The sequence below is a fragment of the Colobus angolensis genome, unplaced genomic scaffold (genome assembly GCF_000951035.1).
Source record: "Colobus angolensis palliatus isolate OR3802 unplaced genomic scaffold, Cang.pa_1.0 Scaffold40, whole genome shotgun sequence".
Taxonomy (NCBI): Eukaryota; Metazoa; Chordata; class Mammalia; order Primates; family Cercopithecidae; genus Colobus; species Colobus angolensis.
Window position 1 is genome coordinate 9,356,292 of NW_012117377.1, and position 7,884 is coordinate 9,364,175.

Here is a 7,884-nt window from a genome sequence, read left to right on the forward strand (position 1 = left end):
ACTGCACTCCAGCCCGGGCGACAGAGCAAGACTCTGTCTCAAAAAAAAAAAAAAAATTTTAAAAATTATTACAAACTATTTTATACATACAAATGCACACATACAATCATCTCGGTATTCATAGAGAATTGGTTCTAGAATTCCCCCCAGATATCAAAATTCTGGATGCCAAAGTCCCTATATTAAATGATGTAATATTTGCATATAACCTATGAACATTTTCCTGTACACTTATAGATTATCTCTAGATTACCTATACATTTAAAATGCTATGTGAATAATTTTTGTACTGGATTTTTTGTAATGACAAAAAGAAGCTTGTGTATGTTCAGTACAGACACAACCATTATAAACCTAACTACATATTTGATCCAAGGTTGGTTGAATTCATTGATGTGGAAACCACAGACACAGAGGGTCAATTACATATATTTAATTTTCATAAATATGTGAAAAATAAAACCAACACCTGCTTAATGCAACTTCCCGGCTGTATTGCCCTTCCCAAGTATAACTCTTTGCCTCTCCAAAAAGAATCATTGTTCATTTTAAATTCTGAAAAATCATAATACCTTTGACTTTCATCATAATTTACCTACCTATGTAGGTATCCCTAAATAATGCCTTGTTTAGCTTTTTGAGTTTTAAAATTTTCTACAAAGGTGTCCAGTATCTATGCTACTGTAACTTCCTTTTTAATTCAATATTGTAGTTTTGGATGTTTTAGTTTCTTATTTAATTCTATAGATTGTTTATGATTTAGCCCTCTAAATTGAAGATACTAAAACCTACCTCAGAGAGAATTCTTGAAAGGTAAGTGCTTACAGCAATGCCTGACTCATTGTAGATGTTCAGTGGTACAGTAAGTTCTTACTTAAATCATCAGTAGGTTCTCAGAAACTGGGACTTTAAGCAAAAATGTGTATAATTAAACCAATTTTACTGAAAGCTAATTGATATTGAAAAGAGTTAAGTTCCTATAGCATATTTCTGGTCACAAAAACATCACCAAGTTTCTAAATAAAGATCCAAAACACTTCTCATATTAAACATTGAAATAAATGAGAGCTATGGATACATTTAAGAAAGGTTAATATAGCTACTTGTGCAGCTCAGGCAGGAGGATCTCTTGAGCCCAGGAGTTCAAGGTTACAGTGAGCTATGAACATGCCACTATGAACATGTAAGATAATTACTTACCCAATTCTTAGTGAGTCAGTAAGTGATGGTGGTCACAGTGGTGATGGGTTAAATCAATGAATACATGTTTGGAAACCAAATATTGCAAAGGGCACCTCCTACCACCTCAGGGTTCAAAATAAAAAATATGTCAGCCTCGTCCAGCGCGTCTGTACTCCATTACTGCATTGTTCATTGTTGTGTATTTGCATGGTTATTAAGTACTTTACACATATTGATTTTATAATATGTATTATAAATTCATTCATTCATTTCCCACCTTACCAGTTGTAGTTCAGGGTCACAAGTAGCCAGAGGCTATCCCAGCAGCTCAGGGTGCAAGGTAGGAACCAATCCTGGACAGGACTCTATTTCATTGTAAGGCACACTCACACCCTCACCCACACTCATTCTTTTTTTTTTTTTTTTTTGAGATGGAGTCTCACTCTGTCACCCAAGTTGGAGTGCAATGGCATGATCTCAGCTCACTGCAACCTCCACCTCCCAGGTTCAAGCAATTCTCCTGCCTCAACCTCCCCAGTAGCTGGGACTACAGGTGCACACCACCATACCTGGCTAATTTTTATATTTTTAGTAGAGATGGGATTTCACCATGTTGGCCAGGCTGGTCTCGAACTCCTGAACTCAGGTGATCCATCTGCCTGCTCCTCTCAAAGTGCAGGGATTACAGGTGTGAGCCACCATGCCTGGCCGACACTCACTCTTACTGGGACAATGTAGACATGCCAGTTAACTGAATGTGCACATCTTTGGGTTGTGGGGGAAAACTGGAATACCTAGAGAAAACACACACAAAGAGACAAAGAGAGAACCTGTAAACTCTACACAGACAGTGGCCTTGGCCAGGAATTGATTTTTTTTCTCATCAACATAACTAAATGACACTGAACAAAATAACATTAGTTGAGGACCTGCATACCTATGTAATAATATGTACAATATTATATAACTATGAGTGATTATATATATAGTATTACAACAATTACCTAATGTAAATGACGAGTTGATGGGTGCAGCAAGCCAACATGGCACACGTATACCTATGTAACAAATCTGCACATTGTGCACATGTACCCTAGAACTTAAAGTATAATAATAATAAAAAAGCAATTGATTATTTCTATGTTGGTGTAGATTATTTTGTCAACTGCATTATTTATTACAAGTTTTCAAAGTATAGTAAAATCTGACTTATATACACCTTTACAAAAAGACTTGTTCGGGATATTTGAAGGTTTTGGATGGCTAAGGTTTTTTTTTCTTTTTTTAACGTATCAATTTGTTTCTAAATGCATGCTTTTAAACTTAAACTGAAAGAATACATTGTATTTGAAAACTATAATAATTTTCAAATTATCTTGCAAACTTGTTTATGAACATGTATGGCACAGCTTAAATAAGACTGTGCAAACTCTTTTGTGTTCTACTTTTTAAATATTACTTTTTTTGTTCACTCCCCCATATTTGCAAGCCTCACATAGTTGCCATTTTAAATATGTTTTTGTGATTCACCAATTTTCTACCAGTCAGAGAGAAGCACAAGAGAGAGGAAATGAAACCATCTGGCTTTGAGCCCTCACCAGGTGTGCTTGTGAGGTCCCAAATACTCACGTGTGGAATTAGTCCATTTTCACACTGCTAGAAAGAATTACCCAAGACTGGGTCATTTATAAAAGAAAAAGTTTAATTGACTCACAGTTCCACATGGCTGGGAAGGCCTCAGAAAACTTACAATCATGGTGGAAGGGGAAGCAGGCATGTCTTACATGGCAGCAGGAGAGAGAAAGGAGTGAAGGAGGAACTTTCAACACTTATAAAACCATTAGATCTTGTGAGCACTCACTCACTATCACAGGAGCAGCATGGGGGAAACCACCCCTATGATTCAATGATCCCTCTGCCCAGTTGTAATCCCTCCCTTGACATGTGGGGATGACAACTGGAGATAAGATTTGGGTGGGGACACAGAGCCCAGCCACATCACGGGGGGTGCATGGCTGTTCTTGGTGTTAGCTTACAAGATCCAAGCTGTTACGACAGGGTAACGTCAAAATTGCACCAGCAGCTGCACCGGACGAAAAACATCAGTGGACACCAAGAACAATCATGCACCCACGTGATATGGTTTGGCTCTGTCCAAAGAAATCAGAGATGACACAAACAAATGGAAAAACATTCTGAGGCAGGAGAATAGGGTCTGGAGGCAGGGAACCTAAGGCTGATTCATGCGGACTGGACATCACAGGCTATTCCACTTTCAATTCCTCCTTTTGCTTTGTGGCAGTTGCTGCATGGCAGTTGGAAAATGCAAGTGTCTTTGATTGGTCCCTTCCCACAACCAACCAGACTGGTCATGGCCCACTACTTTATTTGCATAGAGTGAACCAATGGGAAACCTCTAGAGGGCGTTTAAACCCCAAAATATTCTGTAACCAACGCTCTTGAGCTGCTTGCTTGAGTCTCCCCTGACTCTGTGGAGTGTACTTTCATTTAAAATAAATCTCTGCTTTTGCTGCCTTGTTTTGTTTGTGTGCTTTGTCCAATTATTTGTTCAAAATGCTGGACAACAACCCTCAACAGTAACAATTCCCTGCTCATGGATAGGAAGAATCAGTATCACTAAAATGGCCATATTGCCAAAAGCAATTTACAGGTTCAATGCTATTCTTATTAAACTAACAATGACATTCTCCACAGAACTAGAACAAAATCTATTTTAAAATTCATACAGAACCATAAATGAACCGGAATAGCTAAGGCAATCTTAAGCAAAAAGAACAAAGCTGGAGGGATCAAACCACTCAATTTATAGTAGAGGGCTACATTAATCAAAACAGCACGGTATTGGTAGAAAAACAGACAGACATACCAGTGGAACTGAATAGAGAACCCAGAAATAGGGCCACACACCTACAAACATCTGATCTTCAAACAAAGCTGACAAAAACAAGCAATAGGGAAAGAACTCCCTATTGAATAAATTGTGCTTGAATAACTGGTAGCCACATGCAGAAGACTGAAACTGGACCTCTTTTTTTTTTTTTTTACAAGATATACAAAAATTAACTTAAGATTGATTAAAAACTTAAATGTAAAACCCAAAACTATAAAATCCCTGGAAGACAATCTAGGCAATACTATTCTGGACATAAGAATGAGCAAAATTTTTTGATGGAGACGCCAAAAGCAAAAACAACAAAAGCAAAAATTAACAAATGGGATCTAATTAAACTTATGAGCTTCTGCCTATCAAAATAAACTATCAACAGAGTGAACAATCTACAGAATGGGAGGGAATATTTGTGAACTATGCATCTGACAAATGTCTAATATTCAGCATCTATAAAGAACTCAAACAAATTTACAACAACAAAACCCCCCCCAAAACCTCATTTAAAAGTGGGCAAACGCTGGGTGCAGTGTTTCATGCCTGTAATCCCAGAACTTTGGGAGGCCAAGGCAGGAGGATCACTTGAGAACCAAGAAAGAGCCTGCATAGTCAAAGCAAGATGAAGCAAAAAGAACAAATCTGGAAGCATCACATTACCCAACTTCAAACTATACTGTAAGGCCATGGTCACCAAAACAGCAAGGTACTGGTATAAAAATAGGCACCTAGACCAATGGAATAGTATAGAGAACGAAGAAGTAAAGAGAAATACTTACAGCCAACTGATCTTCAAAAAACCAAACAAAAACATACAGTGAGGAAAGGACACCCTATTCAACAAACGGTGCTGGGATAACCGGCAAGCCACATGTAGAAGAATGAAACTGAATCCTCACCTCTCCCCTTATAAAAAAATCAATCCGGCCGGGCGCGGTGGCTCAAGTCTGTAATCCCAGCACTTTGGGAGGCCGAGACGGGCGGATCATGAGGTCAGGAGATCGAGACCATCCTGGCTAACTCGGTGAAACTCCGTCTCTACTAAAAATACACACACAAAAAAAACTAGCCGGGCGAGGTGGCGGGCACCTGTAGTCCCAGCTGCTCTGGAGGCTGAGGCAGGAGAATGGCATGAACCCGGGAGGCGGAGCTTGCAGTGAGCTGAGATCCGGCCACTGCACTCCAGCCTGGGCGACAGAGCAAGACTCCGTCTCAAAAAAAAAAAAAAACAAGAAAAAACCCTTCTGTCACTGAACCCACCTGCAGCTCTCAGGGTTTCTGTGTCTTTCTTTATAGTTGGAGCCAGGCCTACACACCAGCAACTATGTCGAAGGGACCTGCAGTTGATGTTGATCTTGGCACCACCTACTCTTGTGTGGGTGTTTTCCGGCACAGAAAAGTAGAGATAATTGCCAATGATCAGGGAAACGGAACCACTCCAAGCTGTGTCACCTTTACAGACACTGAACGATTGATCCGTGATGCCACAAGAATCAAGTTGCAAGGAACCCCACCAACATGGTTTTTGATGCCAAACGTCTAATTGGATGCAGATTTGATGATGCTGTTATCCAGTCTGATATGAAGCATTGGCCCCTCATGTCGGTGAATGATGCTGGCGGGCCCAAGGTCCAAGTAGAATACAAGGCAGAGACCAAAAGCTTCTACCCAGAGAAGGTGCCCTCTATGGTTCCGATAAAGATGAAGGAAATTGCAGAAGCATACCTTGGCAATACTGTTAACAATGCTGTGGTCACAGTGCCAGCTTACTTTAATGACTTTCAGCGTCAGGTTACCAAAGATGCTGGAACTATTGCTGGTCTCAATGGACTTAGAATTATCAATGAGCCAACTGTTGCTGCTATTCCTTATGGGCTTAGATAAAAAGGTTGGAGCTGAAAAAAACGTGCTGATCTTTGACCTGAGAGGTGGCTCTTTTGACGTGTCCGTCCTCACTACTGAGGATGGAATCTCTGAGGTCAAATCTACAGCCAGGAACACCCACTTGGGTGGAGAAAACTTTGACAACTGAATGTCAACCATTTGATTGCTGAGTTCAAGTGCAAGCATAAGAAGGACATCACTGAGAACAAGAGAGCTGTAAGATGCCTCCGTACTGCTTGTGAACATGCTAAGCATACTTTCTCTTCCAGCACCCAGGCCAGTATTGACATTGATTCTCTCTGTGAAGGAATCGACTTCTATACGTCCAGTGCCCATGCCCAGTTTGAAGAATTGAATGCCGAGCTGTTCCATAGCACCCTAGACCCCACAGAGAAAGCCCTTCAAGATGCCAAACTGGACAAGTCACAGATTCATGATATTGTCCTGTTTGGTGGTTCTACTCATATCCCCAAGATCCAGAAGCTTCTCCAAGACTTCATCAATGGAAAAGAACCAAATAAGAGCATCAATCCTGATGAAGTTCTTGCTTATGGTGCAGCTGTCCAGGTAGCCATCCTATCTGGAGACAAGTCTGAAAATGTCCAAGATTTGGTGCTCTTAGATGTCTCTCTTCTTTCCCTTGGTATTGGAACTGCTGGTGGAGTCATCACTGTCCTCATCAAGCGTAATACCACCATTCCTACCAAGCAGACACAGACCTTCACTACCTATTCTGACAACCAGCCTGGTGTGCTTATTCAGGTTTATGAAGGTGAGTGTGCCACGACCAAGGATAACAACCTGCTTGGCAAGTGTGAACTCACAGGCATACTTCCTGCACCTTCCTGTGATGTTCCTCAGATTGAAGTCACTTTTGACATTGATGCCAGTGGTATCCTCAATGTCTGCTGTGGACAAGAGTATAAGAAAAGAGAACAAGATTACTATCACTAATGACAAGGGCCGTTTGAGCAAGGAAGACATTGAATGTATAGTCCAGGAAGCTGAGAAGTGCAAAGCTGAAGATGAGAAGCAGAGGGATGAAGTATCATCTAAGAATTCACTTGAGTCATATGCATTCAACATGAAAGCAACTGTCCAAGATGAGAAACTTCAAGGCAAGATTCATGATGAAGACAAACAGAAGATTCTGGACAAGTATAATAAAATTATCAACTGTCTCGATAAGAATCAGACTGCCGAGAAGGAAGAATTTGAACATCAGCAGAAAGAGCTGGAGAAAGTCCGTAACCCCATCATTACCAAGTGTACCCGAGTGCAGGAGGCATGCCAGGAGGAACGCCTGGGGGACTCCCTGGTGGTGGAGCTCCTCCCTCTGATGGTGCTTCCTCAGGGCCCACCATGGAAGAGGTTGATTAAGCCAGCCCAAGTATAGATGTAGCATTGTTCCACACATTTCAAAACATTGTAGGACCTAAATTTGTAGCAAATTCTGTGGCAGTTTTTAAAAGTCCAGCTACTATAGTAAGTTACTGGGCATTCTCAATACTTGAATATGGAACATACGCACAGGGCAAGGAAATAACATTGCATTTTTTTTTTTTTTTTTTGAGACGGAGTCTCGCTCTGTCACCCAGGCTGGAGTGCAGTGGCCGGATCTCAGCTCAGTGCAAGCTCTGCCTCCCGGGTTCGCGCCATTCTCCTGCCTCAGCCTCCCGGAGTAGCTGGGACTACAGGCGCCCGCTACCTCGCCCAGCTAGTTTTTGTATTTTTTTTAGTAGAGACGGGGTTTCACCGTGTTAGTCTCGATCTCCTGACCTCGTGATCCTCCCGTCTCGGCCTCCCAAAGTGCTGGGATTACAGGCTTGAGCCACCGCGCCCGGCCAACATTGCACTTTATAAATACTGTATTTTAACCAGAAAATCAGTGTCTTAAATAAAAACTGTTTAAA

At 41.1% G+C, this 7,884-nt stretch overlaps 1 pseudogene across 1 annotated transcript; it reads left to right on the forward strand.

The window, feature by feature from the left end:
- Positions 1-5,340: 5,340 nt before the first annotated feature.
- LOC105521523 lies at positions 5,341-7,351 on the forward strand (annotated as a pseudogene). Its single transcript, XR_001003283.1, has 2 exons — positions 5,341-6,797; positions 7,257-7,351. The product of XR_001003283.1 is annotated as a heat shock cognate 71 kDa protein-like (transcript).
- The last annotated feature ends 533 nt before the right edge of the window (positions 7,352-7,884 follow it).